We start from the raw sequence: 23,445 nt of genomic DNA on the forward strand, positions 1-23,445 counted from the left end.
GGTCCAAAAATAAAGCCATCAAGGACGCAGAAAAAATAATTAAAAAAGAAAAACTTGAAGAAAAAAAGAAACAAAAAGCTCTTAAAATAAAAAAAAGTCCAAGTAATTTAAATAATTAATTTTAATTTTTTTGTTTGTGTAATATGTTATAACAAGACTTGAACTATTTATACGTTAAATTTTAACAAACTGTATATTTTTAGAATAAATATTTAATTTATTTATTTTAATAATAATTTCAGTTTATTTAAAATTAGTAAGCACTTCATAACCTAATCATGATTAAATTTGAGGGTCAGAAATTGGGCTACGGTCAGGGTCAGAAACTGCCACACGAAGAATTCTGAGGGTCAGAAACTGGAGCTCTTAATGTCAATTTTTAAAACGTCAATTTAAAATATAAATTTAGTTCAAATAATTTTTTTATGCACATTACTTTATTTTAAAAATCCTAAACTAATAGATAAAATTATAATTTTCTTCATTAAGTTAAGTTTTATATTAATTATTATAGTTTAACCTCCACCGTCACTCTAAAAAGGTCAGAAACTGGGCCCCTTACCTTAATTGCTGATTAATAAAATCTATAATATTTATTCACACAGTGGATTATGATAAACAACGCCTAATGAAATATTGTTTTCACAATTTCACTCATCATGTTATTGTGTTTGAAAAACTTCATGTAATAAAATCAATATCCATTCATTGACTGCTTGATTTTTTTTTTACTTTTTTGCTGGCGATACAATTCCATTTTTTGAAGAGCTGTAATATCTGTTTTGCATATAAAAATATTTTTTATTTTAATACCTTCGGGGCTCGGTTAAGAGCGACGGGACTTGTGTCGGAGGTCCCGGGTTCGATACCCACTTCGAGCAGCCTGTTGTCAGGCAGCAGTGACAACGATTTTTACTTGAAAATATAGATAGCAATATGTTTCCAAGTAAAAATAGCCCTTGTCCGGCATTGCTGCACTAATAAAAAGTCAGTCCTATTAGATTAATTCTAATAACAAAATCATCAAATATGGATGGATTAACCATTGGGTTACCATCTAAAAAATAGGAAGTAAGGAGAAGTTTCAGTTAACAGCTCATAGGACGTAAGGTTCTCTTGCTGTTAAAAAATATTCAAAAAAAAATGTAATACCTTCAAAAAGTTTATAGAAACTACGAATAACATACTAATTATTTCAATAAACTTACGTTTCGTACACGGCACAAATGTTTCATTTGTTTTATTATTTTCATTATAATTATTTACGCGTGACAGGGTATAATATTCTTCTGGTTTAGGCATTTTTTATGAAATCAAGATTTGTACTACGGTTTAACCTTAAAATCTAATGACATTCCTATATAATGTTTTTCGATGATGTACGCCGGTACACATACAACGAAAGATCTTTATTCATTCTATGGAAGTTTCATCGAGAGCGAATGACAAACAGTTCGGGCGTAACGCAACTTCCGTTGCATTTTCACATATTTACTTCCTAGTTGCTCCTAAAGAAGTTTTACATCAAAACAATAATTTTTGGTACGGGAAGTTCCAAAGCACGATGCCATACACCACAAGTTATACTATCCAATCCCTAAAATGCATATGTATACCCAGGGATCAGCAACTCCTTCTTTTGCTGAATAAGAGATCTTCCACAAATTTCAAACGAAATCCACCAATAAATATTTCATTCCCCTCTTGTCCAGTACTAGTAGTACTAGTACGTATCTTGTATAGATATTTTGTTAATAATGATGTGTCCATTCCCCCCAGGGACATACGTGTGTACGGCGACCAACGAGGCGGGATCGGAGACGCTGCAGGTCGAACTGTCGGTGACCGCCACGCTCAGCGTGGTCATACAGCCGGCCAGGCAGACCGTCGACCTGGGAAAGTCGGCCACCTTGGTGAGTTTGTTTATTTATTTATTTCAACGATCGAAATACTTGTTGAAAAATATATAAATGTTTTATAGAGACTGTCGTGTAAAAGAAGTTACAATCTATTGAAAAGACCCATCTGGGATGTAGTTGAACATTTGAACAAATTGCATATAGAGCTGTAGGGTGCATGTTTTTATTTTATCTAATTTATTGTATAGGTTTGCTATTGTTATATCATTATTATTATATTATCTGTTTAATTTTAATTTATTTATTTCAACGAAAGAAAAGCCTAATGCAAAATATATAAATGTTTTTAGAAACTTCCGTGTAAAAGAAGTTACAATCTATTTAAAAGAACCATCTGTGATGTAGTTGAGCATTTGAACAAATTGCATTTAGTGCTGTACACAGGGCCGGTCCTGCCTTGCATGCGATGCATGCAAAAAATGCGGGCGCACGCCCTGGGGGGCGCCAAAACGAGTTTCGAAAATTAAATTTATAATATATTATTTATATAAAAACTAGAATACCTAATAAATTATAATAAATAATCTAACTTAACAAGGGATACGGAGACACAAAAAGCATATTTATTTTGCAATGTAATATCAGTAGAAACAATTAACCGATTAATAACTGTGCTGTTAACAATAACAGCTCTGTTTATTGCTTAATATACTTATTTAATTTTTTCTTTGTTTGAAGTTACCATGGAATCGAAAAAGAAATTATCTAGTGTTCAATTCCGTAAGCGAAAACCTGCGAAAGAATAAATTAATTATTGGGCATTATTGATGAAAAATTGCAAGCTGATTTAGTTGCAACGGAACTTTTTAAAAAATATAAACAAATTATAAACGAGAATATGAAAAATAGGGAGTCAGTGCTTAGAAAATGACATGTTTATTCTAAGAAATTGGATTGTAACTTTGTTTTTGTTGCAAATGTTTCTCATCTGATAAACTTTGAATGTTGAAGACATGCGTGGCTTCGGTTATGAAAATGGATCAAATATAAAAAATGAAAGCAAAATTTACTTTGGAACGAAAATCTTAAGGCTTTTTATATATCTATACTCTAAATTTAATAATTATTAACTTTGCAGAAATAATACGTTTAAATATTTTTTTTTTTTTTTCAATATAGTTCAAGAAATGTGTTAGTTTTTCACTATTTTTTGGATAATACTTCTAAAATACGTTAAAAAATAATCACAATCACAATTGAAACAATCTGATACTCTGAATATGACGAGAAAGCAAGGATGAATACAATTCGGTCCTTACAATGCTTTTGGGAAAAAAATTGTTTCAATTTTTTTATTATATATCGAAAATAATTCAGATTTTAATTTTAATTCTGGTTCTAAAACTCACTTATTTACTTTAAATAAATAATTTTAACTTCATAATTCAGTTTATATAATCCTTTTAAATAAATAATAGACCATGTTACACTAGGTGCTTTTAATAATCATTTGGAAACATTTAATATTCATCGAACATTTCGTTACGTTACGGAAAGTTCCAGCAATTTGCCCTAAGGCACGATACCATACACCACTAGTTTTATTAATTATTTTAAATCAATTATTGTGATCTATTAAGTATAATCCTGTGTTTTATATTGTGCAATGAAGCTAATTCTAATTTTATAATCCAATAATAGATTTTTTTAAAAAAGCTTGAGTTTTTTAAAAATTTTGTTGATAAAGTTGACTTTTGGACTGTTTTTGAAAATCCTAAACTGATCATCGAAATTTCCTAACTGAATTGTTCTCAGTATATTTTGAACTGTTTTTGAAAACATTTTTTTTTTTGAGATATTGATTAAATTTGAAAATTATATTTAAAAATGTCTAACACTTTTGTACTTTAACAGTCTTTTGAAAAATGTTGAACTACATTTTTGAATTTTTTTTGAGATTTTTATTTCAAAAATTTGGCTTTTTTAGTAATTTGATTTTCTTAATCTTCTAATTATATTCGATTATTAATTATTAATACACTTATTACCTTTATTATATTTTACTTATTTTAATCAGATTTGTGGAAATGAGTAATAATTTTATAGACCAAACTATATAAGGAATAGGAACTTTAGATGTCACTGCAAAAAGAACCAATAACCAAAAGAATAATTTTACTAAATTTAGAAAGCAAATTAAATTTTACTTGAGAATTGCATCTGGTATGGTGATTGTAAAAAGCAAGTTTTTTACAAGGGTTATAGTGATTTGCAAAATTCCTTATATTCTAATTTCCCAAAACATATCCTTATATTCTAATAAAGTAATTTATTAAAAAGTTTAATGCTATGTGCATATAAAGAACTAAAAAATCAAATAAGTAGAACATTTTGGCGTTATAGCAATCTAGCTTAAGATTTTAAACTCAAATTAAACAGGTTGTAATTACTTTTTTCTGAGACATAGAGCAAAATGCATGAAACCATGTAAATCTTCTATGTATTAAAAATGGCCCACAAAATGCAGTAAATTATGATGTAAAATTGATTTACATAAACCAGTAAAGTACCTAGTTATTTTGAACATCGCAAATTAATTTACAAAGTGGCATCTGTGTCTAGTTAGGTTCAAGACATAGTACATAATTACGTTCTTTAGCAAACTAATAAATTTTCCAGGAAACCTCGGCATTTCTGATATTGAACGTTACAGGTTGATTAACAAATAAAACATTGCAGCTTTCCTAACGGTTGCAGGTAAATTAATTAGCTTTGTAAGTGGTTTATGTAACGAGATAAGAAATTGTTTGGTATAATAAATGAATAAAATCTCTACGAATCCATGGTATTTTTTCACCAAAAGCCTGGTAATTCTTTCACCAAAAACTGTAAAGTCTATTTTGTTCTTGATTCATATAATTGCCTGTGTCGATTTTGTCATTGTCTCACTAATATGGCAATAACATACCAGCATAATCTTTGTTATAAAATTTTCTTTAAAGTTATTTCTATATTTAGTAATTTTTTTTATGAATTTCCTTCAAGGAATATTATAATTCCGTCTAACCAGGTTTCGAGAATTATAATGAACATCGCCAGACAGCGTTGCTAATGATGAAAAATGAATTCATATCCATTACGTGGTATTGTTTGTTTATTAATCGCTGAAGGAAATCCTTCATAAACGATGCGAAAATGAAGTTTTTTATCCAGTTGAATTGATGGCACAGTAGGACGAGTGAAATCGCGTTATAATGAACAAGAAACGACCGAGATTTTGTACAAACGACTATTTTGTACCAACTAGGGCTGTTGAAAAGAAACTACAGTAAAATATTTTGGTTGGGAATCGACCTGATTAGTTTTTGGTAAAGATCGGCCGGGTGGTTTTCTTGTAATACAGTGTTAAAAAAAATGTTTTCGACGATTTTTATGAATTTTTTTTGACGGTAGCTACCATAGTGTTATAGATCATACTAAAATATTACAGCCCTACGATAAGTAGTTTAATTTTAAAAATTCGTCAAAGTTTGCAAAAATTAGTATCGTTTCTTTGCGTTTGTCAAAATTAGAACTTTCATCGACGTTTGCTCAAAAACGCCTGAACCGATTTCAGCAATTTAAAAGCCATTTGATGTATCTTGATGAAGATTATCGTTACTCAGTTTTTTGCGACGATTGGCCGAGCGGTTTCTTTGTAATTTGTAAAAAGTGTTAAACTTTTCGTCCACATTTAAGCTCATACTACCGAATTGATTTTAAAAAATCAAAAACTGTTCGAAAGATATTAGTTGGGAATGATACTAATTAGTTTTGGGTGAAAATCTAACGAGCCGTTTTCTTGTAATTAACTGTTGAAAAAAAAATTTAAGTCAATTTTTATGGAACTTTTTTGGCGGTATATATCATGGTCTTATAGAGCTTACTGAAATATTACGGCCTTACGACAAGTAGTTAATTTTAAAAACTCGTGAAAGTTTGAGAAAATGAGTAGTTTTTTTGACATTTGTTAAAATTAAAATTAGACGATTTACTTGGTATAACGATAGATATACCATAAAACATTAATGAACATACTGAACTATTAAAGTCCTACGGAAACTGGTTTAATTTTAAACATTATTGAATTGTGAAAATTTGCTTTGAGAAAATACTCCGAATTAACATGTTCATTTGTTTTCAAATATGTGTAATACATCCACTCGGAAAACTTTTAATCACTCATAAATTAATTTATTTTTTATTGATTAAGTAGATTATTCACACATATCGGAAAGTCCATGTAACTTGCCTCAAGGCAAAATACCAACACCAACTTGTTTATTAACTTTATTGTCTAATATTTCTCCAATATTATTCTATAAAATATTTAACTTATTAATTTTAATATCTAATATTTATTTCTCATATATCGATTATTCTTAACAGCCCGATTTCCAGCAGACAGAGCCCGTGGGTAGAGTAAATCTAAATTAGCCTTATGCAATGGGAAGGCGAAGGAAAAAAAACGACGGGGAATATACAAATTAAATTATGAGATTCGCTAAAACCGACGTAAAGAAAACGATGCAAATCTTTTCAGTTTCAGGCGCGTCCGACGATTTACGTCCATACCTTTAAATGTTGTTCTTTTTCTGGGAAAAGATGCTTTTCTACATAATAATTAGTCATGTCTGACTAAACTTAATTACTTTTTAATCTGTGACATTGTGTCTACTTAGAAAGTGAAATGCGAATAATTAAATGAAAATATGGGATTATAGATTTACGTTGGATAAGGAATTTTATTTGTTGAATGTAAATGTAAATGTCAACAAGGAAATTAAAAGATATATTAGTATTTTAATAAAATTTAGATATTTTAAATAAGGTAATATTATAGCCTATGAGCTTACATTAGTTTTTAAAAGTATACAAGACTTACTTTTTGTATTGCTTTATTAAAATCTACGCAAATTATTCTTTTGCGAGAAAAAATATTGGTATAAGTTTGAAATTATATATTCTTTTGTATGTATAATTTTTACGAATTTAAGAATTTATATATGTAGATGATATTATCTATATAAACAAAAGCAATCTGCAAAAATCGGAAATTTATTTTAAAAACATATAAATTTATAAATTTTTAAAATCGTAACTAATGGCATATCGGAATCGAGCCTAAATCCTTGGAAATCAGCAATTATATTTTAATACATTAATTTCCATGTAAGTCCTATGTGTCTGACATACGCGATTTGGTAGTAGGAGAAAAAAAGATTTTGTATAGTGCCATGTCAGTCATATATGTGTGACATAAGAAATACTATTGTTCCAGATATTATACCAAAAAAAAAAATATTGATACATTTTTAACTAAATTATCTAATAAATTTACCATGCCGATGTGAAATCTTTTCTGGTACTATCGTTGCGATTAACGTATTAATCTCAGGAAAAATGAGAAATATTGTAATGAGATAGGGCAGGGCATAAAGGTCCAATTTGACTTTGAGCAATTAAAACAAATAACACATATCAAACAAACAACTATTTGACTATGTTCAGTAAAAATCCCAGCTGATTCTTACTCTAGAAATGTGTTTTTTTTTGCTGTTTTTCAAAAATGTGTAAGCTGGTTCTTTTTAACCTATAAGCGGTATAAATTGAGACGACCAGGTGCCCAATGTCTTATTCTAGTTTTAAAGGGATTGTATAAAATAATAGCTGCATCATTCAACAATGCAAAATATAAATTTTATTGGTGCATTTTTTACAGAGATTGTAAATTAAATTGAAATTGAACACTGTAAATAACCTTGAACTGATATTTCATTATAAATATTTATCAGCAGAGTTTGAATAACTATTTATTAAATTTTTCTCTTGTAAAATTGCTTATTTTAACTTAGTTCACTTTTTTATTAGCTATTTTTTACTTTTTGCACCTTTCTCAAGGCGAAGGTTTAGTTGGTCTTTTTTACCCCACCCAGGTGTAAGCATGTATATAGGTTATATAAAAAATTGTTTTGAATGTAACTTAAAATTTACACTACACTTTATAAAACAATTAAATAACGTATACTTAAAAATTGTATTAAGGCTTTGTAAACTAAACAATAGTACTCACAATCAACACAAATAACAACGCAAAAAACTACTTTTGTTTTGGATTTTTAAACATTGCCGTAATTTCCCGATAGCAACGTCGTAAGGATCAATGTGGTGTCTAATTATACATCTTTTTCCCTCAACTTTGAAATATTGTTGTTAAAAAAATTCTTAACTTTACAGGTTTTTGAGATATCAATGGTGGACCTTTTTATCCGCGGACCTTTAAGCCCCACTCTATCCTATATCATACTGATTTTATTTTTCGAGATAACATGTGTTTGCAATTTTTTAACAATCGACCTTCTATCTTTTCCCCTTCAGGTGTGCAACGTGGCAGGAATTCCTCGTGACGCTCTCTGGTGGCTAAAAGACGGTCAGCCCCTGCGCACGAACCCCCGACTGAGGTTCTCGACTCCGGACACCGTCGTCATAGCGGCCGTCGCCAAGGAGGACAGGGGAATGTACCAGTGCTTCGTGCGGAACGGACAGGAGACCGCTCAGGGGGCGGCCGAGATCAAATTGGGAGGTGAGATAGGATATGGATAGTAACTAGTGATTCAGGAGCCGTAAAATAGATCAATGTTATGGCAAGGCTATGTTATACATCTGCTTTCATATAAAGTGGTACTAAAAACTGTTAAAATCCTATGTGGTTGCTGTGCAGTCAGAGAGAAAATTTTAGAGAGAAAACCTTAGGGCACATCTATTAACCACGTGAGGTTTTTAGGAAGAGGGCGGGTTTGACAAAAAATCACGTGGGGGAGGGAGGGATATAGTAAGGAATGGTGTATTTATTTTTTACCTGTTTTTTTTTTTAAATCTAAACATTTTCAAAATAAATTATTTAATTTTATCTCGTAACTAAAAATACACGTGATGTTTTTGGGGAAGGAGGGAGCGGGCAGTAATTTTAAATATCAGCACGTGTCATCACGGGGAAGGGGATCAAAAAATCTTTAAAAAATCGATCACCTGATTAATGGACGCCCTCTTACCTAGGAAACGCTCAATTGTCAAAAAAGTTTTTCTATCATAACCGTATCTTTGAGGTATGGCCTGATTAACATATGAGTGAAGTTGTATTTTCTGTATAAAATGCCTGATCGCATAGCAAATACATTGCATTTGGACAGTATTTAGTAGCATTTTGTATAAACACTGGAACGTAACATAGCCTTGCCATAACTATATTTATAGTTAGTATTATAGGTTTATACTACGATTTTGTATTCACAAGAATTAAACAATTTCACGCACGAGATGTAATTTTAGGTTAAGCAAGATCAAGATTGTTTTACGATTGTCGGCAACGCTCATTAACTAAATGACGTCATCTTCTATTTTCTATCATGGTATTTTGACAGTTTTGAGTAGCAGCAGATACATTGCATTTTGACAGTATTTAGTAACATTTTGTATGAAAACTGGAATGCAATATAGACTTGCTATAACATTGGTCTATTCTATGGTAGACTTGGCCCATAAATGTTCAGTTTTCATTTATTATATATTTATACATGATGCATGACAGTTAGATACATTGTCTGGTATATTGGATCATCGTATATCTATATTTTTCATATAATTTAGAATGATTTGAAACATAAAATTAGACAAATTGGAATTTGTGGCAAGAACATAGTTTCCTTCAGAGAGTTTATAATGAAAGTAAACATATTGTGCTTTTTGTAGACATTCAAATATTTTGGGAGTTGAAATAGTTTACAACTTAAATTATATGCTTGTAGCAATTTTTACTTCCAAACTATTAGGTTGGCAACTAAGTAAGTGCGGATTTTTGTTACATATTCAAAGATATTTTTTATGGAACAAAATGACTTTATTTTATAATGCATTTCCTATTTTGATCAATGATTCTGGCATTAAATTTCTGGTTTTTATTAGCAATAAACTGATTCAGGTACAATTTGACAACGTCATTATCATTGAATTGTTTACCATTTAAGGAGTTTTGTAAAGATCGAAACAAAAAATAATTACATAGTGTAGAGTCAAGTCTATATGGTGGATGCGGCAAAATATTTCAACCAAACTCCAATAATTTTTTCCGATTGGCCAAAGATATTTGATTTGTCAATTCATAACGAATTTTTCCAAAAACATTGTTTAATTGCGTCAGTTGTTTAATGCAGACATTCGAATTGATTTTTTGTTTGGATAAAAAGAGTAAAAGTAGACAATTCCTTTGTAATCAACTTCAATTGAACAATCAGAGCTTTTTCATCTTTGAGTGAAAAGTCGTCAGAACGAAATTTGCCAAACCAGTTTTGCCCAAGTCTTAATAAAAACGGCTGTGTCAAAATTGGTTTGCCAAATTTCGTTCTGGTGACTTTTCACTCAAAGATAAAAAAGTTTTTACGATTTTCCACTCAAATATGAAAATCGCTCTGGTTACCCAATCGAAATTTGATTACCTAGAAATTGTCTACTTTTACTTTTACTATCAAACGATACACTACGCTTAACTTTTCGTGAGCTTAACATGTCTTTCGACCTTTGCTGAAATAAAAAAGCTGAAATAAAGTGACAAAAATTTTTTTTTCATTCTTTATCTTTTAACGAATTCCAAACAAAAACTACGCAATTGATCAAAAAGCTCTTTTTTGACAGCTGAATTTCCTATCATTCAATAATATAATTTATTTCACATTTGGACTACGTCAGCAAACTCAAAAATGCAATTGAAACCATCTAGAGTCACAGCTGCACTTACTTAGTTGCCACCCTAATAATTATGTGTACATCAGTATTAAGATAGAAATATATATTGAACGTGTTATTGGCAATTATAAGTTAAATCATTATATTCGTTACATTTCACATAGTTCCATAAACGTTTCAGAGATTTTTTTTCCAAGTTTCTTAAAGTTAACTTTTCAACGAACAGCGTTCGGTATTGACATTTTCCGCTCGGCAGAACATTGCGATTTCAAATGATTCCATCTTAACGATGGGATTTAATGATTAATATTTCGATGTAACTCTCCCATTTTTACTATTATATATATAGAAAATCTGGTGCGAGTTCAGCAGTTTATCGCAAAACTTGAGTTTTCTTTCATTCTAAAGCACGAGTATTCAGTTCAGTGCGTCACGTCTATATAAAACTTGTAATTGGAACGCCTTAATTAGTTTCCGCGGAATATGACATGCAATTAAGCCGTATAAAAATATACTGAAGTAAATCAACGTTATAGAATAAATTTTTATTTATTTTCTTGCTTGATTATCGTTTTAATTTCAGCCTGAATGAACTGATGAGCTCCAATTACCGTCACTAATAGAGGAAAAATAATGATGATGTTAACTAATACTTTAATAAATATAATGGAAGATAAAAATCATTTGTACGAAATATCATGTTATACATGCGGAATGTATGTTTTCACAACAATGATAAATTGTTTTTATGTAAATTTTTCGAAGTGCATTTGTAATGCATTTTGTTTTACTGTATAATATTATTGTTGATTACTTCATATTGTTTTAAACTACCCATTTTTTCATTTTTTTATTTTTAAATATATTTATATTTGATTGGTAATCCTATATTTGATTCATTAGTATAGAGCCCCGAACAAAAAATTCAATTAGAAAAACGTAATATTTTTTGAACAACCGATATTTCAAACTAGTTATTTTTTATTATCAGATCATCTATCCAGATCATTTGTAGGTAGTAAAAACATGATAATAGATTTTTTTTAATTCTAATGAATGAATTACATAAAAAATCAATACCAATGTACAATAAATATACATTAAAGATATACCAATTTGCATTAAAAAATTTATTGATATTATTGTTTATGTTTGAAAAATTATTTATAAGCAAGTAACCAAAGGTTAGCCCACTTTGGGTAATGATTAAAAACGTGGGCTAGCATAAACTAGTTTCAGATTCAATTCTAACCTCGACCAGCTCGATATCATGCAGTATGATATCAAAATTCCACTTGAGCTGATGAATTTCAACTATAATCTCAAGTAAAAAATCCCGTTCGTGCCAATAGAATTACGTCAACACTGTTAGATATGCAAATCAAAAATAAGTCTACACATAAAAAAGAACAGTAGTTGACCACTGGGTTGTTCTGGGTGAAAAATACTAGGTTAGAATGTTCGATAGCAAGCACAACTCATGGAACACGTAGTCCTGATAGCTATTTACAAAAATTAACTAAATCTAAAACAATGGAAATGAGAAACAGGTATCATAATTCACCTGCCAATCGGTGTCTGTGATTCGTTAACCCATTCCATGCGATTCTATTCGGTCGAATCTGCCGCAGAATCTACGTGACGCTCGCCCGATGTCACCGGCGGCGGATTTGATTGTCAATTCGGTTATTACGTTTGCTAAATATATTGACGTGAGCTAATTGTCATGTGTTCTGCGTGATCTGATATCGTTTCGAACATGTTGTCGACTGTTCGAATTAAATTTTACCCAATATTGTGATATGGTAAATAAACCTATGATATATATATACCATAATGTACAGTATGGTATTTTTTTACCAAAAAAATCTTATATTTTCAAAAAGAAGAACAATTACAATTTGTTGAGAGTCTGCTTACCCAATTATATAGTACATAATGACAAGGTCATAAGCAAACGACAACTTGCTTTTGTCTCAAATAGTCCTTATTATAACATTTATATTCGTAACCATCCTTTATAACAATCTTGTGTCTCGATCCCACGATTTGCGGTAAATAATTGATCGGTATGGTTTCCATTTCCAGAAGTAGCCCCCCAGCTGGTATACCGTTTCATCGAGCAAACTATGCAGCCCGGTCCTTCGGTGTCCCTCAAGTGCAGTGCATCGGGTAACCCAACGCCGCAGATCACTTGGACACTCGACGGATTCGCCTTGCCCCAGGTAAGTCGATATCCGAGGATTAATTCAACTGTTGTAGGGAACTAGTGGTATATGAAATTGTGCTATGAAGTAAATTGTTGGAACTCCTCTTTTTATGAACTGTTATTGAAGAAAAGAAGTTGAAGAAATAAAATAAAATTATAATTACACGTTATAAACTTCCACATATACAAAACTCAATGCTACAATTCTGATAATGCTGATGATGATTATGAAATACGTTTAAAAAAATACTTTCAAATATGCCAAAGACGCTTGTTTGGATTTTTTATAACCTTCAAAATTGGAAAACAACAAAATTGTGCTCCAAGTAAGCAAAAAGTTCTAAAGCATCCTTAGTTACTCTAGTCATTACTTTTGTTTTTGTTGAGAATTTTTTCTATTCGATTCATCAGAAACAAATTCGAAATTTGTATTATAATATATGACAGTCATAGGCACCTTAAAAGTGATATTTTATCCCATTCTCGTCACAATATATACATATATCAACTACGTAATTAATATGCATGAAATCAATAAAAACTAAATATTTACATTAATCTAAAAAAATTCCATATTTTCTAGTATGCACTCGGTGTCTGACAATATTTGTTTTACCGGATCATTTACATCATACATAATGCAAATTTCAATTTATATCTATACATCAAATAGATAGACAGGCTGCGAGAAAATCCGAATAAATGCAGAATAGTAATAGACTAAACAAGAATTAATCATGTTATTAAAAAATTGTTTTCTTGGGACATAATCGTACCTTCTATATTTTCTGAATCGATAGATAAATTCTAGGATTAAGTTTTGGAACATGTTTCTTTGGATAGTTTTGATGGCTTCTGCAGAAAATGGGAAAAGCCAGAATTATGCACCTTTGCCCTAGAATGAAAAAAAATCGCAGATGTCGGATCGATGAGGACTTTCGTCATTTTGTTCATAATGGTCTATTTTCTGTACGAATTTTTAATTCAATGCGAATTATTCCGAGATTAAATATTTATTTTGACTGGGCTAATGGTGATGTTTTAGAACAAGTACATTGACTAATTTCATTGGAATAATATATTTACACTATTCAATAATCCTTGATTTTTTGTTGTTTTCAGAACGAGCGTCTTATGATCGGCCAATTCGTGACAGTATTCGGGGACGTCATAAGCCACGTCAACATTTCGGCGGTAAAACCGGAGGACGGCGGCGAGTACGAGTGTCACGCTGAATCGCGGGCAGGAAAAAGCGAACATGCGGCTCGACTCAATATCTATGGCAAGTAGAAAGGACATTATAATAATTTTGATGTATGTAGTTACCTCTTTGCTAGAGTTCTCTAAAAAATTAGTCGTAAAATATATAGATAGAAAAATATTTAAATAGATGGATTAATGAACGCAGGAAAAATTTGATAGATGGATGTATGGAGAGATGACTGGATATAAGTATTTGCCATTTGGATACATGAGTATGTAGGTAGATCAATAAATTACTAGATTTGACAACAATTTGTTAGAAAGTCACGGGTCATTTCTTGGGCCACCTGTTATGTTCAAGATCCAACATTCAAATTTATAACGTTGAATATAAACATTTATATAGAAATTGAATTTTATGAGAAACATATAAAATAACGTACTATATAAATTTATAATACCAAATTAGCAATTACATCTTCCACAACTTTAAACACGATGATTCTTAGTTCTCTTCATCTTATAACTTTCAATGACTTTTTATCACCAGTCATTATATATACACCATAGTAACGTTGTTTCTGGAAGCAAATAAAAATGCACGTATTTGCTTTGTTTTTGATTTATCGAGTAAAACTTCGAGTTTGCTCGCCATACATACCATGACAAGATCATGATTTATGAGAAAACAGAAGATACTTTATCATGCAAAGTTTTTGTTGTGTATTTTTGTAAATATCTTTATTTACTTATTTGAGGCATTTATATGTAAAGTTGAACAATGTATTACAATGTTATATTTATGTATAGCTACACAATGGTAAAATTTTTAAAATGAGTAAAAATAATGCTTCTAACGATGATAGTAATATTAAATGGTGGTAACTATTTATGGTAGGAATATAAATTAGCAAACTACAAGTTTAGTGTCCACACAAAATAGAACTTTTAATTTTATCAGATTGACCACAAAACTATCTTTGGCAAAAAGGTTCTTCAAAAATTTTTCTACGATTTTTTCACACTTAGTTAGAAAAACATCTACGAATTTCCTTCTACCAGACTTAATTCAATCATTATCACTAAACAATATAATTAGTTTACCAATCCATTATTCTTGTAATCTCAGTAATGTACGGCCGTGATCAAATTTGATTAAAGCTGTTTCTTGTAATGAATTATTCCGAAATCAACATTTTTATTCCTGTTTCTGTATTTTGCTTCGTAAAGCAAACGCATCATTATAATTGTTTTTCTCGAACAAATTGCTTCGATTTCAGCCCCCGCCTTTGTATAGTATGTTTCATGCTAATGTTACGAACAGTAAATAAATCACGAACAAGGGAGGATACTAACAACCTTAAAGTATGACGTGAAAAATGTTGGGGGGGGAGGGTGAGAATTTTTAAAACAACGCTTGTAAATGGTTATTTTACTAGGTAAAGGAAACTGTTTTATTAAGGTACCAATTTCCGGATAAACTAGGAATTTTATGGTAATGCTATGTTACGGGTCTATCTTGGTATGAGTTGGTAGTAACTATCTGTCAAAGAGCTGTGTATTCGCTGTGCAATCAGGAATTTTTTACATAAAACCTAACTTCACATCACTTACTTATGATAAAGTTTCTATTTGGCATTAGTGCATTTTGTAGGTTAGGTTTTATGTGTAAAACATCGCTTTTTTACAGTTGCTTCCACCTCATTCGAATATAGACCATTACCATAACATTTCTATTTTATCCGAGATTATTTTTCCCTGCTGACCCTTCTTATCAAAATATGACCTAAATTTTTTCCTTCTCGTAAGCGTTACAAATGTTCCAAAGATGAAAATCTGGGAAAGCGATTGATTTTTTAAAATTTAATATAATGCAGTAGGGAAGCTAGGGACTTTTTGTAACAGGACGTTTGATAACATAATGAGTAGTAACATTTGATTATGTGTAACAATTTTTGTGGATGCTAAATCTTTTAAATAGTTATCTTGATTAATGTAAAAAAATTCATTTGGATTTAGTTGGAACAAAGCTTGGTGGCTATTTCTAATATGCAAGAATTATATACAAATTCAAGTGAAAATACTAAATTTAATTATTAACTGTTAAGTATCAAGAAACTTTGCACCAAAAAATCCGTATTTAATTATGTAATATGTCCGCGAAGTTGAAGAAAACCGTCGTGTATCGGTTTCGGCTTTTTCTTTTTTCTCATGAAAATTATGGCAAACAATTTTTCTCTCATCGTAAACTTTATAAATGTTCCAAAGATGAAAATCGTGTAAATAAAAAGTGTTTGTTACAGGAATGCCATTTGTGAGGGAAATGCTGCCGATTTCAGCAGTCGCGGGGAAGACTTTAACTATTAAGTGTCCAGTGGCTGGATATCCCATCGATACTGTTGTCTGGGAGAAAGGTTAGTGGAGAGTTTATTTAAATATCTATTTATCATGTAACACGTAAATCAAAACCAAAATTTATTCATTTTTTGTTTAAATTCACTAAGTTATTTATATCCTAACATTTTTTTATTTTACCCATATAATTTACAACGGTCTTTAGTGGGCATCCAGTAAATATAAAGATAATATATTTATTTGAATGCCATATGATAAGAAAACGACAATAGTAGCTAATGTTACTTCTATTTCAAATATACCCACATAGTAATTTCTATGGCACCCTTATATTTTCAAATCGCAATGAAAAAGTATGAAAATTAATCTAGTTGCGCTAAAAATGCAAATATTTATCATATTTTTTGTTATTACTATACTAAATTACTATATTAAATATCATATGAAAATTATATCAATTTGAAGCAAATTTGTAAAAAAATAATAGGGTAGAACGTGACTCAAAGGTGCAATTTGACTTTGAGCAATTTTATTGTGAAAACCAAATCAATTATATCACAACAAATGACACATATCAAAGAAACAACTATCTGGCTATGTCCAGTAAAACTCCCAGCTAATTCATCATTGTAGAAATGTGTTGTTTTCTTGCAGTTTTTCAAAAATTATACATTTAATTATACATTTTTTTCCCTCTGCTTTCAAATATTGCTGGGAAAAAGATTCTTAATTTTGTTTGTTTTTGAGATTCAGCTAGTGGACCTTTTTACCCAGCCTTACCCTAATTAGCTTGAAACGGATTTTTACATATTAAATTTCAATTTTCTAATTTTTGTCATAGATTAAACAAATTCTTTAATTCATGGAATAAACTAACATCCTTCAGTATTATAGGCCTTAAAAAAAACTTGAATTGTAAAAATTTGATTCAGTATTAAAAATATTTTTCTCAACAATCTGGTGCTGTTTCTATTTATATAACTGACGCAATCTATTTTTCTATTTTTTATTGAAAATTTTCGGTCATTTCCACCCTCAATTGAAGTATTTTTCAGTTGCATGAAATTGGATTTAAACATAACCCTTTCCACGTGGAGGCGGGTTCGTCAATCAAACAATATTGTTATACACGTTCATAAAATTCGATATAAATTCTCGACATTCGTAATCCGCCGTTTTATAAAGCATTTTGTGTTACAATGTGTCTCCCTGGCATGTATTGTAATGTAAAATGTAAAATGTAAAATTGCATTGTGATGCCCGCACACTGAAATGTTTCGGATCAAGTTCCGATTTAATTAATTATATTATACACGAACGTTTTGTAATTACAGAATTAGTTTAACAGTATTGTTCTGAACACCGAGCTGCATTCAGATTCATTGTACTGCTTGCGATTTTATTAAAATTTATTGCAGTTATTAAATTGCTTTTGCATGTTTAAACAGATCAATGTAATCAAACTTTGAACTACAAAGAATCAACTTTCATTAAGAGATTCTGGGTAATATTAAATAGATATGATTAAAAAATAGTTGTTTACATTTAATGAAACTTGATATATTATTACAAAACGTTGCATTTTAAATAAAGTCATAAATAGCTAAAATTTTAGATTTTTCCGTAGGGTAAGTTATAATAATTGTAACAAAATCGAAAATGAAAATGTTTATATATCTTACCATACGTTCTAAGACATACCTTAGAAAAAATGGAAGTATGTATATGAGTGTGTTCGGATACTTTCCGCCGACGATTTTGAGAATACGGTTTCAAAAAATATTTGATTCCTATCTATAAGGAGACATGCTAATTAGTTTCTGGACAAGGCAGGTTCAGTCGTTTCAAAGATACGGTAAAAAGTGCCAAAAATGGTAATTCAGTTCTTAAGAGAACGGACCGCTATTTGGCGGTCAAAACTGATGATTAGACATACGCACATCAAATTGTCAGATATTTTATAGAGATTTTAATAATAAGTATAAATTTTGACTACATTTTTTCTATGGGTTTTGTAACATTGGTCAATTGATAGACTGCGACGCAGCGCTTACGCGCTTTGCTATTGTCTTCTAAAGCATTGCGTTTGCTTTGAAAAAAAGTTCAAAATTTTCATATTATTTCACAATACTTAAAAAAAATATTTATTTCAAAAATTCAATCTTTACTAAAAATTTCAAAATTCTCAGAAATATTTTTACTGAGCATTTTACTTATTTATTGTTTTTTTAGAAGGTTAGTACTAATACATCATAAATCCAAACCAATCAATATATAGGGACCGATTCTGCCACATAACAGAAAAATGTTATGGCAAGGCCATGTTACGCTCTAACTTCCATACATTATGCTACTGAATCATATTTAATACTCATTTCATGTATTTGCTGTGCATTTAGGCGTTTTACACATAAACTGCATCGTTACTAGTATGTTATGAAGCTGGGTCAGAAACACGCTGTTATCTAAGATCGTATTTTTTTTATATTTGTGTGGTTTCTGGGTAAGGTTTTCTATATGACAACCTGAAAAATACGTCTTACTGCACACTAACCGCATGGCTTTCTTAAGTTGTTTTTAACCAATATTTTGTATGGAAAGTTCTTCATAAAATGGCCTTACTATAACATTTTTCTGTTATGCGGCAGAATCAATATTTTTTTTGTCCACTCAGTTATCTTGGTATTTTAACAAGGTGTGCATCCCCACGTAAAAATTTATATTGTCTTATTATAATGAAATCTGTCACATGAACTTTATATTTGTCTCGAATTAATTGTTTCTCTAAACATTCGAAAAGCATAAACAGGATGAGCAATTAAGCCGCTGCCACTGACGTTTCAAGTACATATCCGTTTCTGTTTTGTCGCAGAAAAACAACGCACTAGATGCGAATATAATGAGTGTATAAAAAAGTTAAAAAGTTCCGAGCACAAACTCAGAAATGTAATTAAACCGCAGACATTCCGGAAACATTTTTTATTTGGACATTTTTCGACTCGGAACCGGTACACGACGACTTTCGTTAACTTCACTGACATATTACATAATTAAATACGGAATTTTTGGCGATTAAATAAATAGATAAATAACGTGATGCTTGAATTAAATAAGGTTTTAGTTGCAATGTAGAAAACATTATTAACGTGTTGATTCTAATTATCATAGATTAAATTCTTAAAAATTACTCGCTTAGTTAAAAAATCTCTACTAATTTTCCATTATCATTTATCTAGATCTACCATATCTTTCTTATGACGATTTTTTTTAAACTTTGGCTTAACTAGATACAGATAAAATTAACCCTTATCTGTGTGAAATGTAGTACCGATATTTGTATTATAAGAACGACCTGTAAGCAGGGTCGATTCAGGGCATCACCAATACTTTTTGTCTAGTCTAAAAATTTTTGGGCCAATTTTTGGAGGAACTAGTGGGGCGCATTGCATTGTGCTTTAAGGCAAATTACTGGAACTTCCCGTACCAATTTTTTTTTTTTAAAAAAAGATTAACATTTTTGAAAAAAATTTACTCTGACAAAAATAGATTTTTGAGAAACTATAAATTTTTGACAAAAATTTATTTTTTTTGAAAAAAAAAGACTGAAGAAAAATTTATTTTGAAATATTTTGGAAATTCTGAACTTTTTTTTCAAAGCAATCGTACTGCTTTAACTGCATAAAGACGAAATATCGAAGCGCGTAAGCGCTGCCTCGCCGTCTAACGGACAAACATTGGTACGGAACCCATAGGAATGTAAACAAAATTTATACTTATTGTTAAAATCTCTATAAAATATCTGATAATTTGATATGTCTAATGATCATTTTTGACCGCTAAATGACATTTTATTTTACTTTTTTTACTAGATCTCCGAAACCGCTAGACCTGCCTTCATGAAAATTTGACCAGTTTTTTATCTTGTCAATACAATGTTTGTGAATGTACAAGTAAAATTAATACAAGTAAAATGTTTTTTGAATTATTCAAATCGGACGCTCCGTTCTTTAAAAAACTGAGTTACCGTTTTTGGCACTTTTTGCCTCGTATCTTCGGAACTGCTGGACCTGCCTTTGCCAAAAACTAATCAACACGTCTCCTTGTCAATACAAATCGAATGTTTTTTGAATTATTAAAATCAGTTGATCCGTGTTTCCGAAATCGTCGACGAAAATTTGTATCCGCACACACGCACATACTCACACACAAACACATACATCCATTTTTTCTAAGGTATGCCAAAATGTTCAGAAAGTTTTGAAACGTAAAGATATATAAAAAATTTCATTTTCGATTTTTTTTGCGATTATTATAACTTGCCCTACGGGAAGTTAATAAATATTTTCATGCCTCGAATGTTTAATTACGGTACGGAAAGTTCCAGTATATTGCCTTAAGGCACCATGCCATGGCACCACTAGTTTTTTATATATTTTATAACAGCAATCAGAACCTTGCGTCCTATGAGTTGTTGGGCTGAAACTTTACCCAACCCAATGATTAATCTCCAATGATGCACAAACATGTTTAATCATCTATTACGCCGAATTTTTATTCTACCATCGATTCAACCCGAGCATGTCCTGTTAGATGAGTAGTATATGTTGTAGTGCATTAAGCATTACATAGCAATAGAGAGCAGTGGTAACGTGTAACATGTAACCTGTAACGTGTAACTAAATTCAAATTAGATGGTACCCGTCTGCCCACTAACATGTGACAGCGTGTCAGTAATGGTTCCGTGTCGTTGGAGAATGTCCAGCGTGGTGCCGACCAGGGACTCTACACGTGTATCGCACGCAACAAGCACAACTACACCTCGCAGAGGTCGGTCGAGGTCAAAGTTCTAGGTAAGGGTCAATAGATATAGTACATATATACATACTATTTATACTAACAATACTATTTATAAGATTGATTTTTAAGCAGCGATACTATTACAATCTGGTTTAAATCTGAATTGGGTAAACTATGGACTATTTGCAAAAACCACATGTATGTTTTTTATGGGGCGTTCATTAATCACGTGAGGCCTATATGTAAGGTGACCATACGTGCCAGTTTGCCCGATTTTGCTAACAAGAGCAATATTTTTCCCGTTTCAATATTATTATAATATATTATTATTTATAATATATATTATTATTATTATTATATATTATAATATATAATATATAATAATATATAATATTATTATTATAATATATATTATTTATATTATATTCAATATTAATTTGAAATATTACGTGGGGGAGGGAGTGGTTTAGTAAAATATCACGTGCATTTTTTCCTGGATTAAAAAAAAAAACAAAATTTTTAAAAGTTTCACGATTTTTACTAAAATGCACATAATGTCGGTGGGGGAGGTGAAGTAATTTTAAGGGGAAGGGGCGGGGTTCCAAAAATCCTTAGAATTCGATCACGTGATTAACGGATGGCTCCTCACTCAATAATGCATTCAGATATACGCATTCAAATATCATTTATACATGGTGTCCCAGAACTCAACGTCAAACCGAAACAGGGTGATAGTATTGACTGCAACTGTCTTGAAAAATATTATCTAAGTTGGCGTCCATTAATCATTTAAAGAAAGGATTAAAAAAAAATCGCGAAATATCACAAAGGAAGATCTAGTAAGATATCACGTGTCTTCATTTTTTACCACAATTTAAGAAAAAAAGTCGGATTTTTTTCAAGAAAAATTCAAAAATTTGACGATTTTTCTTGGTACTAAAAATACACGTAATATTATGTGGGGAAGGGGGGGTAATTTTAAATACTACCATGTATCACCAAGAGAGGGGGGTCAAAAAATCTTCCAAATTCGCCCACGTGATAGAGCTTTGATAAAATTGTGACCATTTTTCAGTTATTGTGGTCAATTTTTATTGATTTTGTTTATTTAAGCTTTGGATTCGTAATCGTGAATAATTTTTCTATGACCACAGTCAAAATTAATAACACAATTTCTCCAAGTTTTCTAGTAATTAAACTATTTGTTGAACTATTATCTTAAAGTTTTTAAAAATGGTCAACTTTGAAAGGCCCTTCTTTAAAAGAAATGCTCTAAAATGTGTTTGGTACATTTTAACAAAAGTTGGTTTATTCAATCAGGATTGTAAAATGATAAAATACTTGATAGCTTCATGATAGAAAAAAATCTAGTAAAAAATAAAAACCTAAAAATAACACGATAACGATTAACGAATTTTTCTTACAATCAGTTCAATTGTTTTTCCCTTCGTACATTTGAACTGACTGTGAGCAAAAATCATGTCATTTTTGGCTTTTTATTTTTTTCTTAAAATTTTTTATTAAAAAGCTATCAAGTATTTTACCATTTTACAATGCTGAACTTTTGATAAAATTTGGCAATACACTTTTTTTTGAAGGAGAGTCTTCAAAGTTTGTCAAATTTTATAGTTCAACAAAAAGTTTTAATTCTTGAAAATTTGGGTCAAACGTATTATTATTTTCCTCTGTGATTCTAGAAATATTATATTACGATTACGAATCTAAGGCTTTTATGAACAAAATTAACCACAATAACCGAAAACTAGTCACATTTTTACTAAAGCTCTAGGTTGCATTTAAAAGCTCATAATTTTCAAACTTTGCGAGATCTGTTTTTCTAATTTTTTTATTACAGTTTCTTACAATTCTTATTCAATACTAACACACCGTTTTGGCTTGACGTTGTGTTCTGGAACACCATGTAATATATAAAGTTGACTAAAAATTTAATAAAAAAATTTGATATTTTGACAAACAAGCAGAAGAAATGTTTCAGAAAACTGTGATACACATTTTTGGTCTTTATGTCCATGTTTGAATATTTATTAAAATTTCAATATCTACATACTACGAAATAATTAATTCAAAATGTACAAAGAAAAAAAATATTAAAAAAATAATGAGCGAGGAAAATAATCATACTAAAAATAATAATACTTTGTACGTTATAAAAATACTACCAATTATTTTATTTGCCTATAAATTTACAGCTGTGAAATTAAATTACTATTTACAGATAAACAC

At 30.3% G+C, this 23,445-nt stretch overlaps 1 pseudogene; it reads left to right on the forward strand.

Moving 5' to 3' along the window:
• LOC113376357 overlaps positions 1-23,445 on the forward strand; it is a 222,190-nt pseudogene that overhangs the window by 95,611 nt on the left and 103,134 nt on the right.

This window comes from Ctenocephalides felis, unplaced genomic scaffold (assembly GCF_003426905.1).
Source record: "Ctenocephalides felis isolate EL2017-DRISC unplaced genomic scaffold, ASM342690v1 CF-g0.4_SCAFFOLD_01886, whole genome shotgun sequence".
Classification (NCBI taxonomy): Eukaryota; Metazoa; Arthropoda; class Insecta; order Siphonaptera; family Pulicidae; genus Ctenocephalides; species Ctenocephalides felis.